The sequence below is a fragment of the Eubalaena glacialis genome, chromosome 11 (assembly GCF_028564815.1).
Source record: "Eubalaena glacialis isolate mEubGla1 chromosome 11, mEubGla1.1.hap2.+ XY, whole genome shotgun sequence".
In the NCBI taxonomy this organism is placed as follows: Eukaryota; Metazoa; Chordata; class Mammalia; order Artiodactyla; family Balaenidae; genus Eubalaena; species Eubalaena glacialis.
The window spans coordinates 32,403,201-32,426,277 of record NC_083726.1 but is presented as its reverse complement, the minus strand read 5'-3'; positions in this window follow the sequence as shown (position 1 = coordinate 32,426,277).

Here is a 23,077-nt window from a genome sequence, read left to right as displayed (position 1 = left end):
TTAAATCTTCTAAACTACATATAGAGTTCCTGTGATTTGCCTCTTTAAATATTGTACTATTTATTTTTTACTGATATATGCAATGTTAATCTGATTTAGAAAAATACTTTTTTTATGAATAATAATTACTTAGTAATATCCTGGCACAAAAGCAATATATCTGCACAAGGTAATTAGACATTACAGATAAGGAAAAAAAAAAAGAGAGAAAATAAAAATCACATACAATTCCACCATCTAGAGATATTTCTCTTATAATGTAGATCTTTGCTGTTAAAAATGATGTTTCTGACAACCTGGATCAATTGTCAGCCGTGTGAGTGAGCCCCCTGGCACATTCCAGCCCAAATGAGCACCCAGATTGAAACAGGAGGGAAGGGGGCAGGGGACAACCTTTAAAAGAACGACATAGTCATAGGACATGACAAAAACTGGTTAGAACTAACTAGATCCAAGATGGGAGAAGATTTGACTTCCAGTAAACCTTGAGCCTCATTATACACTCATTGTAATACATTAGCATGCTAAATGACATGTGCCATGTCATGGCCACCAGTGCCATGACAGTTCCTAGGCCAACCATAAAAGGCCAAAAAGTGGGCGGTGGCCCAGGGGAAATCTCCACCCTTTCCCCAAAATATTGATAGTTGGAGTAATCCTCTCACTCATTAGCCTATGAAATTACCCAGCCCATAAAAACTAACCATCCCATATTAGGGACCTCTCACCTTCTGAGATGGCCCACACTCTGTCTGTGGAGTGTGTTTCTCTATAAATAAATCTGCTTCTTACCTATCACTCCGTCTCTCGATGAATTCTTTCTGCATTGAGACATAAAGAACCTGAACTTCATTAAGTTCTGAGACTAGGTGTGTGATCTCAATTAAAAGACCATGGGTTCTGGCTGGTTCGAGTCCCAGCGCATGGGTTCAAGTCCCAATCTGGGTTTCAGCTGAGGTCAAGTCCCAGTACGTGCGATCAAGTCCAGTCTGAGGTGCATGGTTTCAGCATGACTGAGGCCACAGTCAACATGATGTAGTCCATTAGAACTTCCCAGCTGAGCCCAGTCAACCCACAGAATTGTGAGACACCATAAAATAGTTGCTGTTTTAAGTCATAGGCTTTAAGTTCCTCTGGTATGCAGTAGTAGATAACTGAAAAAGCTAATAAAAACTGTTAGAAAATCAAAGCTCTTAAAAAATAGACTTTGATGATGTGAGAAAGTGTCGATTTTAAATACTAAAACAGATGCAAAAGAGACAAGGCGTGATTGATATTGTTTAAAAATGTGTGGTAAAGATACTATAATTTAGTACTTCATTTATATATATAAGATCTTAGATAATCATCTTGGTTTTTCACAATTGTATGACTAGAAGGAAATACAATATGTTACCAGTGTTTGTTTGAATAATTTATTTTCCTAAATCTCTATACCTTTTACAATTAGCAGGTAACACTAATTGTAACACATTAACAACAGACAGAATAAATCTGGTAGTATGAAAAAAAGTAGTGTATATAATAGTAACTAGATATCAGTTTGTAAGAGAAATTCAGAGTACTAGATCATACAATGCTATGATATAATTTAGACAAATAAAAATTATTAGAAGAGTAAGCCAGTTGTAAGTAACATCAATTCTAGCTTAGCTTTGCTATGATAGCCAAGTAATTATTAAATTTAGAGTGTCGATGGGTAAATAAACATCAGCTCTTAATGAGCAGATTATATTTATGAGTTTAATCCATGATCAAATGACTTCTGTTTTACAGTTAAAATTATTTTTAGAAACAGATGTTTTAAAAAAAAGTAGTTTGAAATGTTTTATCCTCAATTCTATAATTATGCTAGTTAGAATTTCCAAGAGATAATATATTATATAAAATCATAGACATGAATGAGAACTTTGTTCCTATCTAGTTAACCTCTTAATTTAAAGGGAGAGTAATGTAAGCTAAGGAATTGATCAGATCCATAATACAAAATGGAAACTAAAAAGAGTGTAGCAGAGAGATTAAATTTGATCATCCAAGTTGGATCATGGAATATTATCCAGACTTCCTGAGCTCTTGAAGTGGTGGCGTTGTTGAGTGGTGGGTAGGGACAAGAGACAGATAATTCCACTAAGGAAGAGTTTCAGTTAGAGGCAAAGTAAAGCACTGAGAAATAGCAATATATATAGTTTTGCTCATGCAGGTCATCATTTGGAAAACCAATTTATCTAACCTTGAAGGAGAATTTTGAATATTACACTAGGTTATACAACATGCCCAAATTAGATAAGTGACATCTTAGGAGGCGAGAACTCTAAATATTTTCCACATAATGCAATATTATCTTCCTGAACACTCAAAGGATTTTTCTAGCATTAAAATAAAATTCATTAGTTCTCTATTATAAGCCAACTATTTACAAGGTACAATATTTTTCTGGAGGGTGAGAATATTCTGGCTCTCAACAACAACCTCTGCTAGGGAAGATAAACAGTACTAAATATTTTAGTAACCACTAAAAGACTGTATAAATTGCTTGAATAGCAGTATAGGTAGAGTGGGGTTGAGGCTGAGTGTATTGAAAAAGAAAAAAATTCAAGAAGTATTAAAAAAACAACCAAGAACAGTGGATCTATGCTGGTGCCCTGGTGAAAACAACAACTGAGAGACAACAGGGCCAACTGCCGGCATACCCACAGTTAAGGTGTGGCCAACAGCAGTGCCAACAACAGTGTAATCTGAGAGCTCGCACAATGGGTGAAAGGTGACACAGCAGAGCACACCCAGGTGAGCAGCTCCAGAGGAGGAATACTCAGTGGCTTCTCTCCCAGTGGGAGTGCTCCAATCCCACCTACCTGACACCACAGATCAGAACACAGGTAAGAAACGGATCTGGGGGCCTCTACTCCAGCAAATAGGGAGCAGACCATGCCCCTGTCAAGGCAGTGACAACCACAGAGCATGTCTAATATGTCCACTGTCAATTTGGCAACCATATATATGATTAATTGAAATTGGAAAATATGAAATTAAGGTGCACAGGTTAGGAGGTACTCTTCTTTCTAGGTGAGTAATGATTAACATTATGATAAAATGAAAGAATTGGCATTGGCATCTGGCAGTATGGACAACTAAAAATATCAAAGGGCGCTCCCAACTAGATTGCTTATAAAATATATGTTAAAGTACAACACAGGACTCTAAAGAAAGGAAATTTCCAAGGGTACCACACTCTCAACCAAAAAATAACCAATATTTAGTCAAATATTTTTTACTGCTCACGTTTGTATTCCAGTCACTTTAATAGATTCTGGGATACACTAGTAAATAAAACAGAGTCTCTACTTACATGGAACTTATATTATTGAGAGGGAAAAAGGTAAGCATACAAATAAATATAAAATATTAGATAGTCATAAAGTGCTTTAAACAAAAATAATGTAAGGTAATGGGACTATTTTAGATAGCATGATTTGGGAAAACCTTTTCCAAATGCTTATTTTTGAGCAAAAGCTTAAATGAAGTGAGAAACATATAAATAATAAATAAATAAACATTTGTTTATTTATGTATTTATTTATATTGAGGTACAAGCAAAGTGAAGGATATACATATCACATCACTGTTTATTTGACATATAAATATTTCCAAAGATTTATATTCTCTAGCCAACCTCAGTAACTTACTCTAGTGCCAGTCTTCTCTCAACAGAGAAAATCTTGCTATGTAACTTAGAAAATTTTTCATGTAAGATGAATTAATTTTTTTGCATCTATGATTTGATGTATACCTCATTTAATGAAATATTTGTTATTCCTTAGTTACTTACATATAAATTTTAATTATAAATTAATATTGTCTCACTGACATATAAAAATCAGACAGTTAGAAATGTTACCACAATGGAAGCAACCTAAGTGTCCATCAACAGATGAATGGATAAAAAGATGTGGCACATATATACAATGGAATACTACTCAGCCATAAAAAGAAATGAAATTGAGTTATTTGTAGTGAGGTGGATGGACCTAGAGTCTGTCATACAGAGTGAAGTAAGTCAGAAAGAGAAAAACAAATACTATATGCTAACACATATATATGGAATCTAAAAAAAAAAATGGTTCTGAAGAACCTAGGGGCAGGACAGGAATAAAGACAGACGTAGAGAATGGACTTGAGGACACGGGGAGTGGGAAAGGTAAGCTGGGACGAAGTGAGAGAGTGGCATGGACTTATATATACTACCAAATGTAAATTAGATAGCTAGTGGGAAGCAGCTGCATAGCACAGGGAGATCAGCTCAGTGATCTGTGACCACCTAGAGGGGTGGGATAGGGAGGGTGGGAGAGAGACGCAAGAGGGAGGAGATACGGGGATATATGTTTATGTATAGCTGATTCACTTTGTTATAAAGCAGAAACTAAAACACCATTGTAAAGCAATTATACTCCAATAAAGACGTTAAAAAAGAAAAAAAGAAATGTTACCACTGAGAAAAATTCACCCAACTCCATAAAATAACATTTACAGGTATAGCATAATTTTATAAATGATACAAAAGGGAAGTGTTTTATGATAAGAATGATTACTTTGTACTTTTCCATGTTTTCTTTTATTTTATTTTTGACTTTGAAAATCATAATAGTAGTAGTACGAGAATAATTTAAAACTTCCCAAATAAAAATAACATTCCCACACTGCTTTCCCATGGAGGGTACTTCAAATTGGAAGGGGAAACACCATAAGACTTGCATGTTTCTTTAAATATTTTCTAATAAATTAGATGCTCTTTTGCCCACACATCTGATTCTGTATCCCAACTAAGTGTATGTTTTAAAAACCTCAAAACTGTGGTGTGTCTTCCATTTATTGTCTATTAGCTTTCAATCTGTATTTAGTTTACGTTAAAAATTTTTTTTGTCTAGGTTTGTTTGAGACAACTCTCTACATTTTGTTGGTTTTCTTGAGTCATTTTTTCCAGTTGAATTTTTTTCTTAATTAGTGCATAATTAGAGTAAATATTTTCAAATGTTTCTGAAAGCAAGTGTACCTGTTCAAATAATTTAGTGAAAACGAAATAAATAGAGCTACAGTGTTTTCATCAGGACAAAAAAGGTCAAGACTTCAAGAGGCAGTTCTCCAAAACAATTGTTTTATATCAGATTTTATGAAGAATTACTCTAAAAATTCTCAAACAGTAGGCCAAGAAAATGTCAAAACAAATTTTAACTTTGGCCATACATGTAAACTATTCAAATCTGTATGACTCAACCTAAGTGTGCCAAATAATGTTCAGATACTTGAAAAATGATTTTTTTTCTTAATAGTTTACAGAATGCTTTTTTCAACTAAACTTTTTCTGTTACTTATGGGAGAAAATGAGATTCTTGTCACTTGGCTTGTTTTTTTTCTCTCCAGACATAACTGACCATTCTTTAATTTTATATTGCATAAAGAGATGAAGTATATTTGAATAGTAGCATTTGAGGGCTAAAAATGTACTAAAAATATGAGAAAATTCAGTCCAAATGACTTTACTGATGCAACTCTGCTAGTTAGAAAATGATACAAACTTGGAAAGAAGCTCTCTTAACTCCTAGATTTTTTTTTTTTTTCCACTGCATTGTATCAGAGGAATTTGGAAACTGGACTGAAGAAATGAAATCATTATCGTCATCAAACTTTTGTTGAGGACTTAACTCAGTCCTTGCTCTTACAGCATCATTTTTATTACATCATTTAATCCTCACAAACACTCCAGAAAGTAGGTTGCTATCATTATTCCAACCTTGTGAAGGAGATATCTGAGGCTTCAGGAGATTAAATTACCAGTTCCTAAGTGGCAGAGCTAACTGACACTTATTGCCTAGGTGTCTTTGGAATAAGAGCCCTAATCAGAATAATTAATAATAAATGTTTTCTTCTCCCTCTTATCCCATTTTTTAGTTTGTTGTCTTTGAATTATATATATATTTATATATACATATTTTTTTCTTCTTAAATCCGACATGGTTGATTTTATCATGTCAACCATACCTAGTGTTAGTATTTGCTCATCTGTTTTCTTTCTGATTCCAAAAGTGTCAGGGCTCAGGACTCAGGATTTAATTTTTTGTGTGTTTGATTGCTTAAGTTGATTTTTTTTTTTTTTTTTTTCGGTATGAAAATTGGCGCATCCAGTAAACTCTCATCCAACATACTTGAAAATTTTGTCTTTAGTATTTAGGACCCTGAGGAGGAACAGTGAGCCACTTCTAAGTTTTGACATCTCTAAAAACCTCTTTCTTTTACCTTAGCTGACTCCAGAAATTCTAGAGATATGCTCCTAACTGGATGTAATTTTATTTTTTCCAGTTTTATTGAGGAATAATTGACATATATCACTGTATAAGTTTAAGGTGGATGGCATGATGGTTTGATTTACAAACTGTGAAATGATTACCACAATAGGTTCAGCTAACATTTGTCTTCTTATATAGATAGAATAAAAAGAAAAGAAAAAAGGAAAAAAAATTTTTTCTCCTTGTGATGAGCACTCTTAGGATTAACTCAGTTAACAACTTTACTATGCATCATGCAGGAGTGTTAGCTATAGTCATCATGTTGTACACTGTATCCCCAGCTAGAAGTCTGTGCCTTTTGACTCCCTTCTCCAGTTCCCCCTCGCCCCACCCTCTGCCTCTGATAACCACAAGTTTGATCTCTTTTTCTATGAGTTTGTGTTTTTTTTTAATTTTTTTTTTTTAGATTCCACATATAAGTGAGCTTATACAGTATTTGTCCTTCCCTGTCTGACTTATTTCACTTAATGCAATGCCTTCAAGCTCCGTCCATGTTGTTACAAATGGTAGGATTTCCTCATTTTGTATGGCTGAATAATATTCCATTGCATATAGTATTTACCACAACTTCTTTATCCATTCATTCATCAATGGACACTTAGGTTATTTTCATATGTTGGCTATTGTAAATAATGCTATGAACATGGGGGTGTAAATATCTTTTTAAGTTAGTATTTCTGTTTCCTTTGGATATATTCCCAGAAGTAGAATTGCTAATAATATACAGTAGTTCTATCTTTAATTTTTTGAGAACCCTCCATACTGCTTTCTATAGTGGCTGCACCAATTTACAATCCCTCCAGCAGTGCACAAGGCTTCCCTTTTCTCCACATCTATGCCAGCATTTACTCTCTCTTGTTTTTTTGAGGGTGGCCATTCTAACAGGCCTGAGGTGATATCTTATTATGGTTTTAATTTGCATTTCCTAATGATGAGTGATGCTGAACATCTTTACATGTACCTATTGTCCCTTCGTATATATTTTTTAGATAAGTGTCTATTCAGGTCCTTTGCCCATTTTTTAATTGAGTTATTTGGGTTTTTGCTATTGAGTTGTATGAATTCTTTATATATTTTGGATATTAACCTCATATCAGATATATGGCTTACAAATATTTTTCCCCATTCCATAGGTTGTCTTTTCACTTTGTTGACTTTTTTTTCTGTGCAGAAGCATTTTAGTTTGATTTTTTTTTTTTATTTTGTGGCTTGTGCTTTAGGTGTCATATCCAAAAAATCATTACCAAGACCCATGTAAGGAGCTTTATTCCTATGTTTTCTTCTAGGAGTTTTGTGGTTTTAGATCTTACATTTAAACCTTTAATCCATTTTGACTTAACTTTTGCAAGTGGTGTAAGGTTATGTAATTTTATTTATCTCTTAAATAACAAGTACAGATTTAACTAAAGCACCCTTAGGAACATTTACGAAGCAGTAATTTTGAGAAATAAATAATAGTAATTATTTTAAAATATCTGAAAATCAAATCCATGTTCTAAATATTTTAAAGTAGAGCTTTAATGCTGCCTACCAATCCTATAAATTCCTCAGATCACATTTCTTTCTCTCTTAATTCTTTTTCTAATTCAGTCTTTTAGAGAGAATAGGCTATACCGGCTCTTTCTAATAACCAACTGCTATCAGCTTCTGACACACTGAAACTTTTGGCATTACCAACAACCTTTGACAGTCAAATCTAGAGGAAGCATTTCTGTTGGTGTCTTTTACTTCCTCTCTTTTGATCTCTGTCACTGTTGAGCACCCTAATCCTTGCAAGACCCCGTTCTCTTGAAGTCTGTTACATCATTGTTTCCTGGATTGTCTTCTACATAGCTCTCTTGTCTCCATCATTGTCTTCTCACATTTTACTTAATAATTATCAGTGTTTCACATAGCAGCATTCTAAGCTTTTAATATTTTTCCTTCTCCTTGTGGTAAGTCATCCATATCCACACATTTTATTAATGTTTTATGAGCCAGTAACAACCAAATTTGTATCTTTAACCCAGACCTAATTGTTGAACTCCAAATGAGTAATGGACCTCTCTATTTAAAAAAATTTCAAACCAGGATTTACCTCTTATTCCAAATCTTCTCTTCTTCTGAGTCTATCTTGATGAATGATACCTGCATATATCTACTCTTTAACCCAAATACCTGGGAATTTTCTTAGTACACATATTCAACACATTTAAGCTAGTGTCATGTTTTTTCTTTTTTTTTAAATAAATTTATTTATTATATTTATTTACTTTTGGCTGCATTGGGTCTTCGTTGCTGTGTGCAGGCTTTATCTAGTTGCAGTGAGCGGAGGCTACTCTTCATTGCAGTGTGTGGGCTTCTCACTGCTGTGGCTTCTCTTGTTGCGGAGCATGGGCTCTAGGCACGTGGGCTTCAGTAGTTGTAGCACGTGGGCTCAGTAGCTCAGTGGCTAATGGGCTCTGGAGTGCAGGCTCAGTAGTTGTGGCTCACGGGCCTAGCCGCTCCACGGCATGTGGGATCTTCCCGGACCGGGGCACGAATCCGTGTCCCCTGCATTGGCAGGAGGATTCCTAACCACTGCACCACCAGGAAAGCCCCTACAACTGTATGTCTCCTTTATATGGCATTCTTAAGAAGGAAAACTATAGAAGTAGACAACAGATCATTAGTTGAAAAAAGGAAGGAAATGACCATACAGGAGCGACACAATGGAATTTTTAGGGTGATAGAACTGTTCTGTATGGTACTCTTGTTGTGGATAAGTTTTCTCACTGTCAGAAAAAAGAATTTACAAATAAGCAAGTAGGGAGAAGACTAAAGTGCTGGATTGGAGTTGGAGATAAGGGCATAAACTCATGTTTACTATAATAGATATGCAGATAGATAGATAGATAGATATGAGAAATGGAATATTTCCTGCCATATCAGTAAACAAAGGATGTCACAGTCCTCAGCAATTTCAGCCCTCCAATGTGAGCCAGTGAGCCCTGAGGAAACTCAGGATGTGAAAATACAGGATACTGGCCCCAGATAGTTGAGGTGCATATCAAAGGAATGATTTCAGTGAGCTCAGACTCTTGCATTTTCTCATATAGAAAAGTGCTAAATTCCTTAACTGAGGATATCTGGTTAAATTAACAATAATCTTTTGATGTTCCCAACTACCTGCCCTTTGTTGCAAAATGTCTATAAAACCTGGCTCCCCCCTTCGCATCCTTGGAGTAGTTTTCTCAGGGTTACTTGAGATGCTGCCTCCCAGGCTTGAAGTCCTAAAAATTCCCACTGAATAAAACATAACTCTCAACTTTTAGGTTGTGAATAATTTTTTAAGTTCACAGTTAGATACAGAAATATGGATATGTGTGCATAAGTAGTTAGTATACAAATGCATACTTCCTAGTTCTGTCTGCTGAGAAGGCCTATAAGTAGTAACATCCTAGTAGCAATGAATTCACCTGGTACCTGGATCTTGATTTCTAAATACAGTTCACCAGTAAAAGAGACCTGGGCTCCTTGGAGAAATGGTTGATATTAGGGCTTGTCAGAGAAAATGCAAAATAAGCCTAAAGGATTGTATAATACTAGAAAGTTAGGAAATGCTAAAAAAAAAAGAAAAAGAAAAAGAAAAAAAAAAAGAGAGAGAAAAAGAGATAGAAAAGGATGCAGAGATAGAGTCATATCAAAAAGACAAAGGAACCTACCTGAAAGAGTTCCCAATGGCCAATGCTGGAACAATTTGAACAAAATAAGTAACAATATTATTGGATTATAACACCTCTCCCCTAAAATATATGGGTATACACTGATATAAGTGAATCATTGAAGAAGTAAATAAATAAATAAATGGAGGAAAGGGAAGAGATAAATCTTTCTTACAGAAGGATTCCAAATAATAGATGAAGAAGAAATGAGGGAAATAGAAAATCACCATTAGAATATCACATTAATACTTGCTATAGACAAGATCCACTGATGAATGCTGTATGTATTTAGTGGGCAAAACTTTAAGGAGAAACAGGGTATTTACATAGACTCAAATGATTAGGGGATGTTACAGAAATTTTCAGTGTCCTGTGAATGGGTTCTCTAAGAATGTTTTCCAAGATTCAAGTATAGAATTTGTATTATTTTTAGTTACATTTAACTTTATACCTTTAGTTCCTTGATTGTGACTTGCACTACATAGCCCACTAAATATTAGTGTTTCTCATACAATAATGGAAAATCAAAACAACATAAATGCCTAATAATATAGTTTCATCATGTTATATTTATATGTTGAAATGTATAGCCATTAAAAAGCATTTTTTTTTTGCCAAAACTAATAATACTGGGAAATGATCATGGTAAAATGATAAGTATGTAAAAGCAAACATACAAACTGTATATGTACTATGAAACAATTTTATTTTTAAAAATATGTGTATAAACAAATATATAGAAAAAAGACTAGAAAGAAATATATCAACAGGTTAATAGTGTTTATCTTGAACAGTAGAATGGCAGTTGATTTTTCTCTTCTTTTTTATACTTTGCTCCAATGAACATGTGTTTGTTTTATTACCAGAAAAAAATAGCAATAACACAAAAGTCACTTCCATGGTTGACATTGTCCAAATCCTTCCTCATGTGGATCTGTGTTAGGCTACTCTGGCTATCAACCAATTCTGGCACTGGGAGTGGATCTCAAAGGGCCAAAACAAAGGAGAGCCATCCTACCAGAGACAGTCTAGAGTGGGAAGTGTCACAGGGTTGAGTATATGTCAAGAAATTATTAAGGAGGATTAATAACCAAAAATCAGGGAGACTGAATATAGACACCCAAATCCAAAAGGTAAAACATGTAGCTTCAAATAAGAGCCAGGGCTAAGAGTCAGAGCCATATTGAAAATAAGAATGAGAATAGGAGCGGGTTAGAGAGGAATTGATGGGACGCTTGATGATTGTCATGAATTCCCCAAATGGGTCTGGGGCTCATTTTCATTTGGGTTACTGGTTCTAAGGAGTTCAGGCTACCTTAAATGCATAATGTTAAGATAGCAAGGAAAGAGAAAAAACTGATTTCAAAATATCAATTTCATTTTACAATGTTTAATGTATCTTGAGAAACACATATTTCCAGTCTTTTTCTTTCTGCCACATCCTCATCTGTCAAAGTTCTTGATGGTCTAGCTCAAGTTCCACCTCCTCTTTAAAATCTTCTTTAGTCCCCCAATTGGATGTGATTTCTCACTCCCTCCTTTAAAGTTCTGCAGATTCTCTTTATACTATTTGTAAAGAATACAAGTTTGTCAGCACATTGAAATAGCAAACTGGCCTTTTGGGTTTGAAAACTTACAGAGGCCTGGGTTGACATATATTATACTGTTTTATGTGACACGTTGTGTGTAACTTTTAGTGAACTAGCTAAATGACAAAGTGCTGCAAACATACACATATTAAGATAAAAATAAGGAAGGTTGTCACCCACTGCAAATATACTCCTCTTGGAAGATATATTTTATCTTAGTAGCTATACTTTCACATACCTACTAGGTACTTTCCTGCTTGCTTTTGAGTCATAAATTATTCTTTAAAAGCTGGCATACCTCCCGCTGTCAGAGTTTACACATTAAATTATAATCTCGAACATTTCCTTTACCTAGCCTGGTAAGGTTTTATTTAGGCCTCCAAGACACTGACATTTTCCAGTTAATCATGTAACAGTACTGCTGTTGAGATTAGGGCAGAGGAGGGAAATGGGATAATCTGTCACAGTCTCATTTTAAAGACATATAGATAGCAGCAAATTATTGTCATTGCTGCTTTTTCCCACATTATGCAGATTTTCAAATTAATGAAATGACTTCAATATTTCTGATTCCTAAAATTTTTCTTCTAGGATATGGTAGTCTTTTTATGAGACTATTGCTATTTCTTACTATGTTGTGTTGCCTCTAATAATCTGTAAATCAACTTTCTTTTCTTGTTGACTTATGAAATATGTATTCTGATATGAATTTTCAGCACCTCACATAACAAGGCTATAACCCTTCTTATAACTTCTTACTTGATGTCTCCATACAGAGCCCCACAGATGCCTTGAGCTCAAAGAACAGAATTATGGTATTCCACCCTTTCAGCCACTTCTCCTGTAAAGGTTCTGTTTTAGCATATGGGAATCATTCTAGTTCTCTCTCCCTCACTTCCCACATCCAACCAACCACCACTTCTCACGGCACACAAAAAATAATTACAAGTGGGATAAAATTACTGGGATTTTAGGTGGTCAGTAACATAGTACCCCCTTTTCTTTGTCCATGGCAGAACCAACTGAGAAACAGTGTGTCAGAAAGTGGAGATCATAATATTGTCTTTTTTTATACCTAGTAGTTTGTATCTCTTAATCCCCTACTCCTGTCTTGCCCCTCCTCCTTTCCCCCTCCCCACCGGTAACCACTAGTTTGTTCTCTATATCTGTAAGTCTGTTTCTGTTTTGTTATATTTATTCATTTGTTTTATTTTTTAGATTCCACATGTAAATGATAACATACAGTATTTATCTTTTTCTATGACTTATTTCACTAAGCATAATATCCTACAGGTCCATCCATGTCGTGGCAAATGGAAAATTTTTATTCTTTTTTACAGCTAAGTAATATTTCAATCTATATGTACCACATCCTCTTATCCATTCATCTGTCAATAGACACTGAGGTTGCTTCCATATCTTGGCTATTGTAAATAATACTGCTACGAACATTGAGGTGCATGTATCTTTTCAAATTAGTGCTTTTGTTTTCTTCAGATGTATACCCAGCAGTGGGATTGCTAGATCATATGGTAGTTGTATTTTCAGTTTTTTGAGGAACCTCCACCCTGTTTTCCGTAATAGCTGCACCATTAAATATTATCTTAATTGCTGCTAAACTCCTGAAGCTGTATGAAAGCTAAACGGACTGACTAGAAAGTCATGGTAGCCCCTGGCTCCTCTCATACATCCCATCTATGTCTTAAGAAAGTTCTTCTAGGAGTAAATTTGGTGTTGAAAAACTAACGTAATAAGCTTTCTGCCTCCCACTGGTCTGGTAGAGAAAGAAGAAAAGAAATTCAATAGCAGATGATTGATATAAAAGATGGACCACTGACTTTCAACCATAACATAATCTGCTGTCTTCACAGGGAGGAGTGGTTAAGGGGTGGGGCAAGAGGCCAGAAGTCTATGTTAGTGAAGTCCATTCACTGGAAACAAGAAAAATGGAAAATACATATACTCCTCCTCCAAAAAGAGACAGGAGGAAAATAGGGAGAGTTTAGACACTTGGAGATCAAGAGAAGAGAATGTTTCAAGAGGAAAACTGTTAATCGCTGTTCAAATGCCACACTTGCACCTGATACTCTGTGCCTGGAATTCTTTAAGCTCGTGGTCTATCTAACAAGCTCATATTTCTCCTTGCAGACTCAGACAAGTGAGATCTCTGTGAGACCTTCACTGGTAGGCAGAAGGCAGGTAGTTCTGCATCCATCACCTATACTTGCATTGCAGTTGATATTTATCTTTTAAAATTTACTATATGTCAAAGCAATTATTTATACCTCTTTTTTTTCCCACCAGAGTAAGAACTCTTTGAAAGCACAGATTATATGTTACATTATAAATGACCCGTACATTTTTGCTTTAGGATGTTTATCACTACATGAATATCAAAGATAAACAAAATAAATATTTAGGTTGGAAATAACCTAATATCCATTATATGAGCAGATTTAATGATGCATATTTTAATGTAAATTAATAATATAATATATAATTACAATTATGTTAACATATTAAATTGTTAATGAATATAATTAAATTAATTTGTTATAACCACAAATAGAATACTAAATATATTCTAAAAGTCATGGTTTTAAAAGGATACTCATAACGTAAGAAAACATAAATTACATTACATAAATTTATTACATAAATTACATATTTGTAACATAAGAGAAAAAAAACCTGACATCATAAGTGGGGAAAAAAGGAAGGTGCAAAATATTTTTTTAAAATTATATACCAATATTTAAAATGTACAGACACATATTCATATGTAAAAACATATAATTTTTATTAGAAAACACAGCAAAATGTAAACTATGTTTTTTGTGAGTGATTTTACATTTTCTTTATACTCTTCCATTTTTTTCCAAATAATAACTAGAAAAATATTATTGTAAGACAAAATAATTATGTAAACCATGGTTCATTGGCTTCCTGTGGTGCACAGTGCTCTTCACATTGTTAACATTCAATAAATCTTGGTGAATTGCTAGGAATATTGTTTCATTGACATTTTTTTAAAATCTTTCAATCATTATATTCCTATAAATTCTCTGGTGAATTGATCTGAAAGTGTTTATTTAAAATTTTTTTCCTGCATTTCCAAATAGGGCACCCGTGTATTATTACTGACTTCACCTATCCATTCTTCCTCTTGAAACAAAACATGTAAGAGAGCTTCCTGTCATCTGAAGGGTGGATCTTCAGCGTGGCTAGTGGGGTAGACTATCTGCCAATTCTTAACAAAAACATGCCATGTTGATTTTAACATCTCCAAATTGGATGTATTAAGTTGTTCTTCCAATGTCTGTTAATTTTCTTTCTCTGTTTACTTCTCAGCTACTCCACCCACCCCAAACAGCATTCATTCTGGGTATGTGTATCAGAGTAGTTCATTAAAAAGATTAGTATATCTAAATATGATCATTCTTATTTCATTGTTAAGGAAATTGTTTATCCTCCTTGTTTTTTATTATGAAGAGGTATAATTGGCTAGTCTCCTCTAGAGCTGAAAGAGGCCCATAGCTCTTGAACTTCTTTGCCTGAAAATATTTTGCTTTTGTGTTACTGTAAGTTGTTTAAATTGTTGCATTTTTTCTTTCTATAGATGTTTCTTATGTAAGCTTTTCTTGTTAAAATTAATACTTTTTCACATTTTTTTCTTGTGTTGACAAAGTTTTCTCTTACAGGGCATTTCTATATTTCCAATGTCTTTACTCAACTCTTTGCACTGATAACCACAACTCATGATGGACAGCTACTCTTGTAAAAGGTAACTAGGTACATTCTTAACACTTGTACAGAAATCTATGGCCTAGTGAATCTTTGGAGTAAATGTTTGGTGTAAAATTTCTCATGCTTGTGGATGAAAATCTGTCTTAGCAATCAAACCACTTTCCCTTCTGGTTTATAGAACCATATTAGTAAATGCTTTTCATTTTTATCCGAAGTCTCTCCTCAGTTTTAATGTTCCTTTTTGGGCATTACCTTATCACTTTTCTTCTATTTCCTAAATGTCAGAATATACTTGTAATTCCAATTACAGGAATTACAGATCTGGTTTTCCCTGGTGTAATAAGCAGACTCCAAGAGAGCTCCCAATAATTGTCGCTTCCTGGGATTTCCAACCTTGTGTAATACTTTCCTCTTAAGTGTAGGTTGGACCTAGTGATTCACTTCTAATGAGTAGAATGTAACAGAGATGATGAGATGTCACTTATAAGATTAGGTTGCAAAAAGACTATGGTTTCTGTCTTGGCAGTCTCTCTTACTTTCTCACTTGCTTGCTGATAGAAGCCAGATGGCATGCTTTGGGCTGCTCTCTGGAGAGTCTAATGTGGCAAGGGAAAGAGGGAGGCCTCTGGCCATCAGCCAGTAAAGAACTGAGGCCAACAACGGCCCATGAGGAACTAAATCCTGTCAATGACCATACTGAGGGAGGTTGGAAGCAGATCCTCTCCTGGTTGAGCCTTCAAGTGAGATCACAGTCTTAGCTGCCACCCTAACTACAACCTTATGAAAATCCTTGATCCCAGAGGCACCCAACTAAGCTGCACTTGGATTCCTGACCCACAGAGACAATGAGATAATAAATGTGTGTTTTTTATACTACTAACTTTTGGGATAATACATTGTGAACTAATAGATAACTAAAACATCTGGCCATGTCTCTTTTCTGATATTCCTATTTAAAGGAAGTTTTATAAGTATATTGTTATGACTATCTCACCTTAAAAGAGGAAAAAATTGAGAATTATAAGCTGTTAGGCTATGTTCAAGTTCAAAACATACCATTTTTGGTTAAAAGAAGTAGATATGATACTGCATTTTTTAGGAAATGATTACCACTATATTGACTAATAATTCCTAGCATGAGCAATGAGCCGACAAGATGTAGCCCTTTCATGTCTAATGAGCTAAACACAGAACTGCATAAGTCAATGAGAAAACAGCTCTCATTTCTTATGAAGCAAATCTTGAGAAAAATGAAACAAAGAAAATGTGGCCACTGTTTCTATCAACAAAAGCTGGAGGAAGCGGAAAGGGGGAGGAATGCTGATATTAAATCTGAGTCATAGGTCAGGGCTGTAGGATTTGGCAAACTACATTCTGCTTATTCAAATCAATTTAAGAGATATAAGTCTACTTGGTTTAGTCTTAGAGCAAACCCAACTATGGTCAAGCCATATTCTGAGAGGACTCTTCATGCATCACCATCCACTTCTACCCCAAGAGAACATGTTCTGACCAGGAGGATTACCCATTGCAGTGACACGAATTGGGACAATAGCTCATTTTTCAGTTTTTACCTTGTGGTTGTGTCAATGTCACCACCCTCTGCCCCCAAGCACTTGCTTGGCTGATTTATCAAAGACAGAAATGTCTGATCTAAGTTGGGCAAATCCAGTTTTCTTGGAAATATGACACTTGAGGAGAGCCACATAGAGAATGAAGGTTACGAGTGTTTGCCACAGCTAAAATCAATAGTCAAGAGAAGATTCAACAGTTTTTGATGCTGAAGACCCAGAGCAGCCTTTGTTCCCAGACTTTGTCAAGGCAGGATGATGGTTCAATACGTTTTGCACTTCTGTGTGTTATCTTAGTAATCTAATAAATTTAACTTTCTTGCTTGTGTTAGTCAGAATAATTTTCAGTTTTTTAATAGTTATGCCTTGACCTACTTTATTTATCTAGTACATCCCTTGTAAATAAACCTCTGCTTTAAGATTGTGGTTATTAAAAGTCTGTAATTTAGTCTTCCACACAGGTGAGTTATAAAAAAAAGACAAATGAACTATTTTATGGCTAAATTAGTTATGACTTTTTTGAGTAAGTAAATAAGTTTAAATTTATTATAGATTGATGAGAGCAGGGATATGTAGGATATTCAGATGAATAATTAAGGCATTTCTACTTGATATCTTGTTGGTTAGTTTTTCTATAGTCCCAGCTAACACTTTTTTCCCACTTATTTTTCTCATTTATTTTGATTTGATTTCTGATATAATTTTACATACACACATAATTACAGATGTGGCATAATATGTACACACGTGTTTCATGATTCCACTTACATGAAGTATCTAAAGTACTCAAACTCATAGAAGCAGAAAATAGAATGTGGCTGTGAGGGGCTGGGGGAAGGGGAAATGGGAGTTGCTATTGAGTAGGTACAAAGTTTCAGTCCTGCAAGATGAAAAAGTCCTAGAGATCCTTTATATACCATAGTGCCCATCATTAACAATACTGTATAGTACACTTAAAAATCTGTTAAAAGAGTAGATCTCATGTGTTTTTTCCACAATTCAAAAAAAAAACAAAAACAAAAACCTACTGTCAAAGTGACATTGACAAATGTCTAACCAAAATAAGATGCAGTTATGACTTTTGATGAGCTTGTACCTTCACAAGAAATATAGAATAAAGTATGGAAAATATTCTTAGAAGGCAAGGCCATAAAATCTTGAGTCCATTCTAAACCCAGCAGGACTTTGTGACCTCTTGATGCCATAGGACACAGCTTGAGACCAGATCTTGGTAAGGTTGCACACTGACTTCCTGTGGGTCTCATGTAGCTTTTGTGCAGTCTCTCAGGAGGTGGTCTGAATCACCAAGTGTTTGATTAAAACTGCATCAGAGAAGTTCTCTAATTAGTTCCCTAATTAATTTAGGGCCATCTAGAAGAGCAAGGTAGTATTTTAGTCTAATGTTATCTTACGACGTCTATTATTATAATTTAGTCGTTGGGAAGATTACTTATATTCTCCTTAGAAAAAGAAGCAGTTCAATGCAATGATTAAAAGCATGATATTTTGAGTTATTTCAAATCTTAAGTCTCCTGGATTTCAGCTGTCCCTCCATTTTAGAGAGTCCGGTTCAGGTCATCCTAAGATTTCCATATCAGTGTAATGCAATGTATATCAGTGTAATGCTCGAAGGCTCACAAGATTTTTTACTTGATGGATTAATATTTATTTATGTCTGTTTGGTTAACTTTGCTTTGTGGCTGAGCAGCTGTTTCCTCCTGGATATGAAACTAGGTTGGGTAAATTGAATGACACTGCCGTTTTCTTTCTCTTTCCACTGCTGCCATTATGTGGGCAGGAAAACAACTCCAGGCATTTATTCAACATATATTTATTCAGCCCTTATTATACTCCAGAAACTGTGGATAAGGTTGCTAACAAAAAAACATTACAGTCCCTGACTTCACAGAGCTTGTGATCTAGAGTATCCCAAATGGTGACACATGCTTCTACAACCCACCCAAACTACAAGGGATCCTATCTCCAGATAAAGGATTTTTTACTTTCTTCCCCAAACAACATCGCACTTTTGACTGTGGAAAATGTGTGTCAAACTGAGCCTCTTCCTCTTATTTAGATCAAATATCATTGTAAACAGCAAATATAGATTCTGCTGTATGGGATTTTGGTAATTTACTAACTTCCTTATAAATGGAGATTCTTTTATTGTTCTCTGTTGTGCTTGTTATTTTGGTTAGTGTGCTATGCAAACATATACTCATTATTTTTCCTGGAAATCTAATTTGATTCAAGTTTGCATATTAAAAAAGCAAACTCATTCTGCTAATCTTTGCCATCTATTTTGGTCGCTATTTCAACTGCTCTTTAAAAATGATTCATATAAATGCAGAATCAGATTTTAAATTTTATGAGTAAGCTTAACTTTTTTCATCCAAACTATTTTAAAAATGGAAATTGCCTTTTGGCTTTTTCTCTTTGAACTCATAATAAACATATGTTTATAAAATTTTAGATTATGGTAATAATAACAAATAATTTAAAAGAAAAATATCATTGTTAATCCTTCATCCAAAGATGAACAGTATTAACATTTTCATATACATCTTTCCAAAATGTTTAGTAGACATACACACACACACAGGGACACACAAAATCTTGCCCTCTACTTTAATTTAAATAATTAAAATTATTTAATGCTGTAAAACCACCTTATAAGCAGCTTTTATCACAAAACATATATCATGGACATATTTAGATTTCAAAAAATATAGAGCTATAGCATATTTTAATGGCGGTATTATAGTCCATTTCATGCCATAATTTATTTACCCAACCCTCACATTTAGTTTTGATTAAATTTTTTGTTCTTAGGAAATCTCATTCAGGTACCTGTGGTTCCTTACAAGACTTGATGTCTGTTATAAATTTTTTGTTTATGTGTAATCTTTTATTAAAGATAAAAGATCAAGATAAAAGATGTGTCTACTTAATAGAGACTCATCTAGCCCATGAGTATTTAATTAAGTATGTATAAAATTAGAAATAATTACACATCAGTATTGTATTATGAGGTAACATTGATTTCATACTTTTCCTTTTCCCTATGCAACAAACACTGCTAATTTGGATTTTGCATTTTGCTCTGGTCACTTTCCATTAGTTTCAAACTGCTCTCCTTCCAAATTTAGTTTATTCCAGAATGAAGGTATTCAATCTGAACTGTTTCATTAAAGCAGCCAACCTCCAAAGTCAGAATAAAGGGAAATGCAAACATACCACTCATCTAAGAGCCAGGGCATTACCAAGGTAATTCTATCATCTATCCCTTCCTTCACAATGTGAGACTCGGCATTCTTGACTACTTGTTTCCCAGGCCACAGCCAGGATAACGAAAGAAGAGAGGTATCTCCCTTACCCCCCCCATACACACTCAAGCAAGCACACACAAAGGCAAAAGTATTGAGAATTTATCACTGAGTGACATCTAGTCCTGTCTCCCATTCCTTGGTACTTTCATTATGGTCTTAGTTTAGGGGGACAGGATTAGAAAACAAGGGAGGCCTTATAAACTCTCCTTGATAAGGCATGTAATAATAATTACCAGTATTTATTTAATTTTTACTTAGTACCAGGAATTGGCCTAAGTCTTTTTTATGTGTTAATCATTCTACCAATCCCATGAAGACGTTATCATTATTATTTGCAGTTTATAGATGAGGAAATTGAGGCACAGAGGAATTTAGCAACTAAAGTCAAACTGATAATGAATGGCAGAACAGGCTTCAAACCCAGTCTAATTTTAGAGCCTCCCCTCCCAACCAATTTGGTGTGTCTCTGTCTATAGTTTTATCAAGTCAACTAAGTGAAATGCATGCTTAGCAGCTCAGGAATCTAAATTTGTGACGAGATTGATCTATTTACTTGGATTAAGAATTTATCTACTTACCTTGGATTAAGATTAATCGTTAGAATCAAGCAACATTTAAAAAATTGATGATTATTAGTCCTCATAAACACTGTTGTAGCTCTGTGACCTCAAATTATGTTGTCAGTGCCACCATGCCCTGTGGGGCCAGGGGCATCTTTCCAGACGCTGATGCTCCTTATCTTTCAAAACTCTCAACTGTTGGTCCTGCCACTGCCAATTCCATTGCACGCTATCGTAAATCCTCCACAGCTGCCATTTTGTCCCATTGGTGTAAATGTTGTCATTACCACCACCATCCCTTGCCACAGATTCCAGGCGCCAGGCACCAGGATGGGCCCAGTGAGGCCTGAGTCTCACTTGCATACTTCCTGAGGCAAAGCTTTATCTTCCTTTGGAACTGGGGTTTCATGTTGGGGCCACATCTCTAATTTTCCCTTGATACTCCCTCCCCTTGAATAGAGTTTCACCTTCAGCCAGAGAAACTCCATCTTCATTCTTCGATCTTACTTCCTAAGAGTTAACCTCATCCCCCATCTCCAGTCCCACCATTAGCCTCTCATCCCCTACTTTGGTTTCCCTATTTTTTTAATAGAGAGGAGGAGAATTTTCTTTAGTAGTTTTATGTCCACATGGACCTAAGCTGTATTCTAGGTCCTTTTCCAAACTTGTGTGCTTGGCTTCCAAACATTCACTTAACATATTTAACTTGTAAACTTCACTTTATGATGTTTAGGATGTCCTTTTATCCTTTAAGGAGCTAATCCTCTTTCAAAACAAAACTAAATATAATTGTTCATGATACAAGGAGATTCGTGTGCTTAGACAAACTTGAGCATGAATATTTTGCCTAAATATCTCAAGCAATACCTTTTGTGCCATTCAGAAAAGGTCACACATAAGCCAACAACAAGATAAGCCTATGCATATCAAGCAGTGAATGTTTGTGCTCTGCTACATTTCTGTTGGCACTTCTCTCAGCTTAAAGTGTCAAGGGAAAAAGGAATAAAATAATGCCTGTGTGTTCCGCTGTAGATTCTCCATTTGTATTGAATATTAATTGGAGCCGAGTCAGCAAGAGGTCAATAACCAGTCAGTATGCATCATGCTGTCTAAACTCAGGATACTGGTCAAGGACCAAGAGGAACAAAAGGAAGTTTTGGCTACATTCAATCAGAAGTCCTAATGTGAATTTATTTTTATTTAGAGAATGGCTGAAAATAGAACACTCTTTAAAGATATCATGCAGTTGAAAAGTCAAGACTAGTTAAACATAATGAATTAATTAGATCATTAGCTGCTTTGTATCTTTAATTAAGATATATTTTAAGATAAATTTCACCGTTCTAAACTGGCTAAAATAGCACAAGTTGATCTAGTATAGCAGTTTTCTGTTAGCAATGATATTTTAATGACCAATAGAGCTCATTTTGGTCTGTCTGGTTCCTTCCAGCCAAAAATGCTCTTCAGTTCTCTCCCATACATAGGTATTTAACCAAATCTAATCTATTTACGAATCCCAGAGATGTTAGTACACGTGTTTTTAGCTTGTGACATACTTTACAAACTTTCCGATTGTGGCTTTCCAGAGAGGAGTTGAATTCCACCTTCTAGAATAACCCAATCACTTACTTTCTTCTCTTTTCCTATAGAGAACCATGTAACTATAAATTTAGGGGTTTTATTCTCATCTTGACTTTGGCTACAAGGTAAATCTTTCACTTATACTTGGTCAATTTTCCTTCTCATTCTCCACGTTCAAATGGTCTCCCCAATCCCTATTCACTTTTCTTAACCTCAGCCTGACCTTACCCTGAACTCAGCAGGTAACAATGCCTCTTCTTATCAGAGGAAGGAAAGTTCATTAGAAAATTCCTTCAGTTTCCTCATTCTCCACCTCTAGGCTCCTATGTGTACCACTTTCATTTTCAGAGCCAGAAGAACCTCTCCCTGCACACTGGATCATGCATTGGAAAATCAACCACTTGAAGTGTCCTCTTTCATTTCTTTAATACCTGTAAAGATACCTAGAATTTAAATTTGCAAAGTAGACATCTTTTTCCTTCCTAAAGCTTTCCTCGCTCCTAAAACTACTTGTCTCCTGAATCATTCATCTAAGTCAATGATGTTGCTTAGGCTTCAAGCTGAAAATCTTCTCAGTCTTCTTGATTCTTACATTTTATTCTTTGTCTCTTGTTATGTTACCCTCCAAACAAACTCACTCATGTCCTAACCAAACCCTATGACTTCTACCCCAGAAATG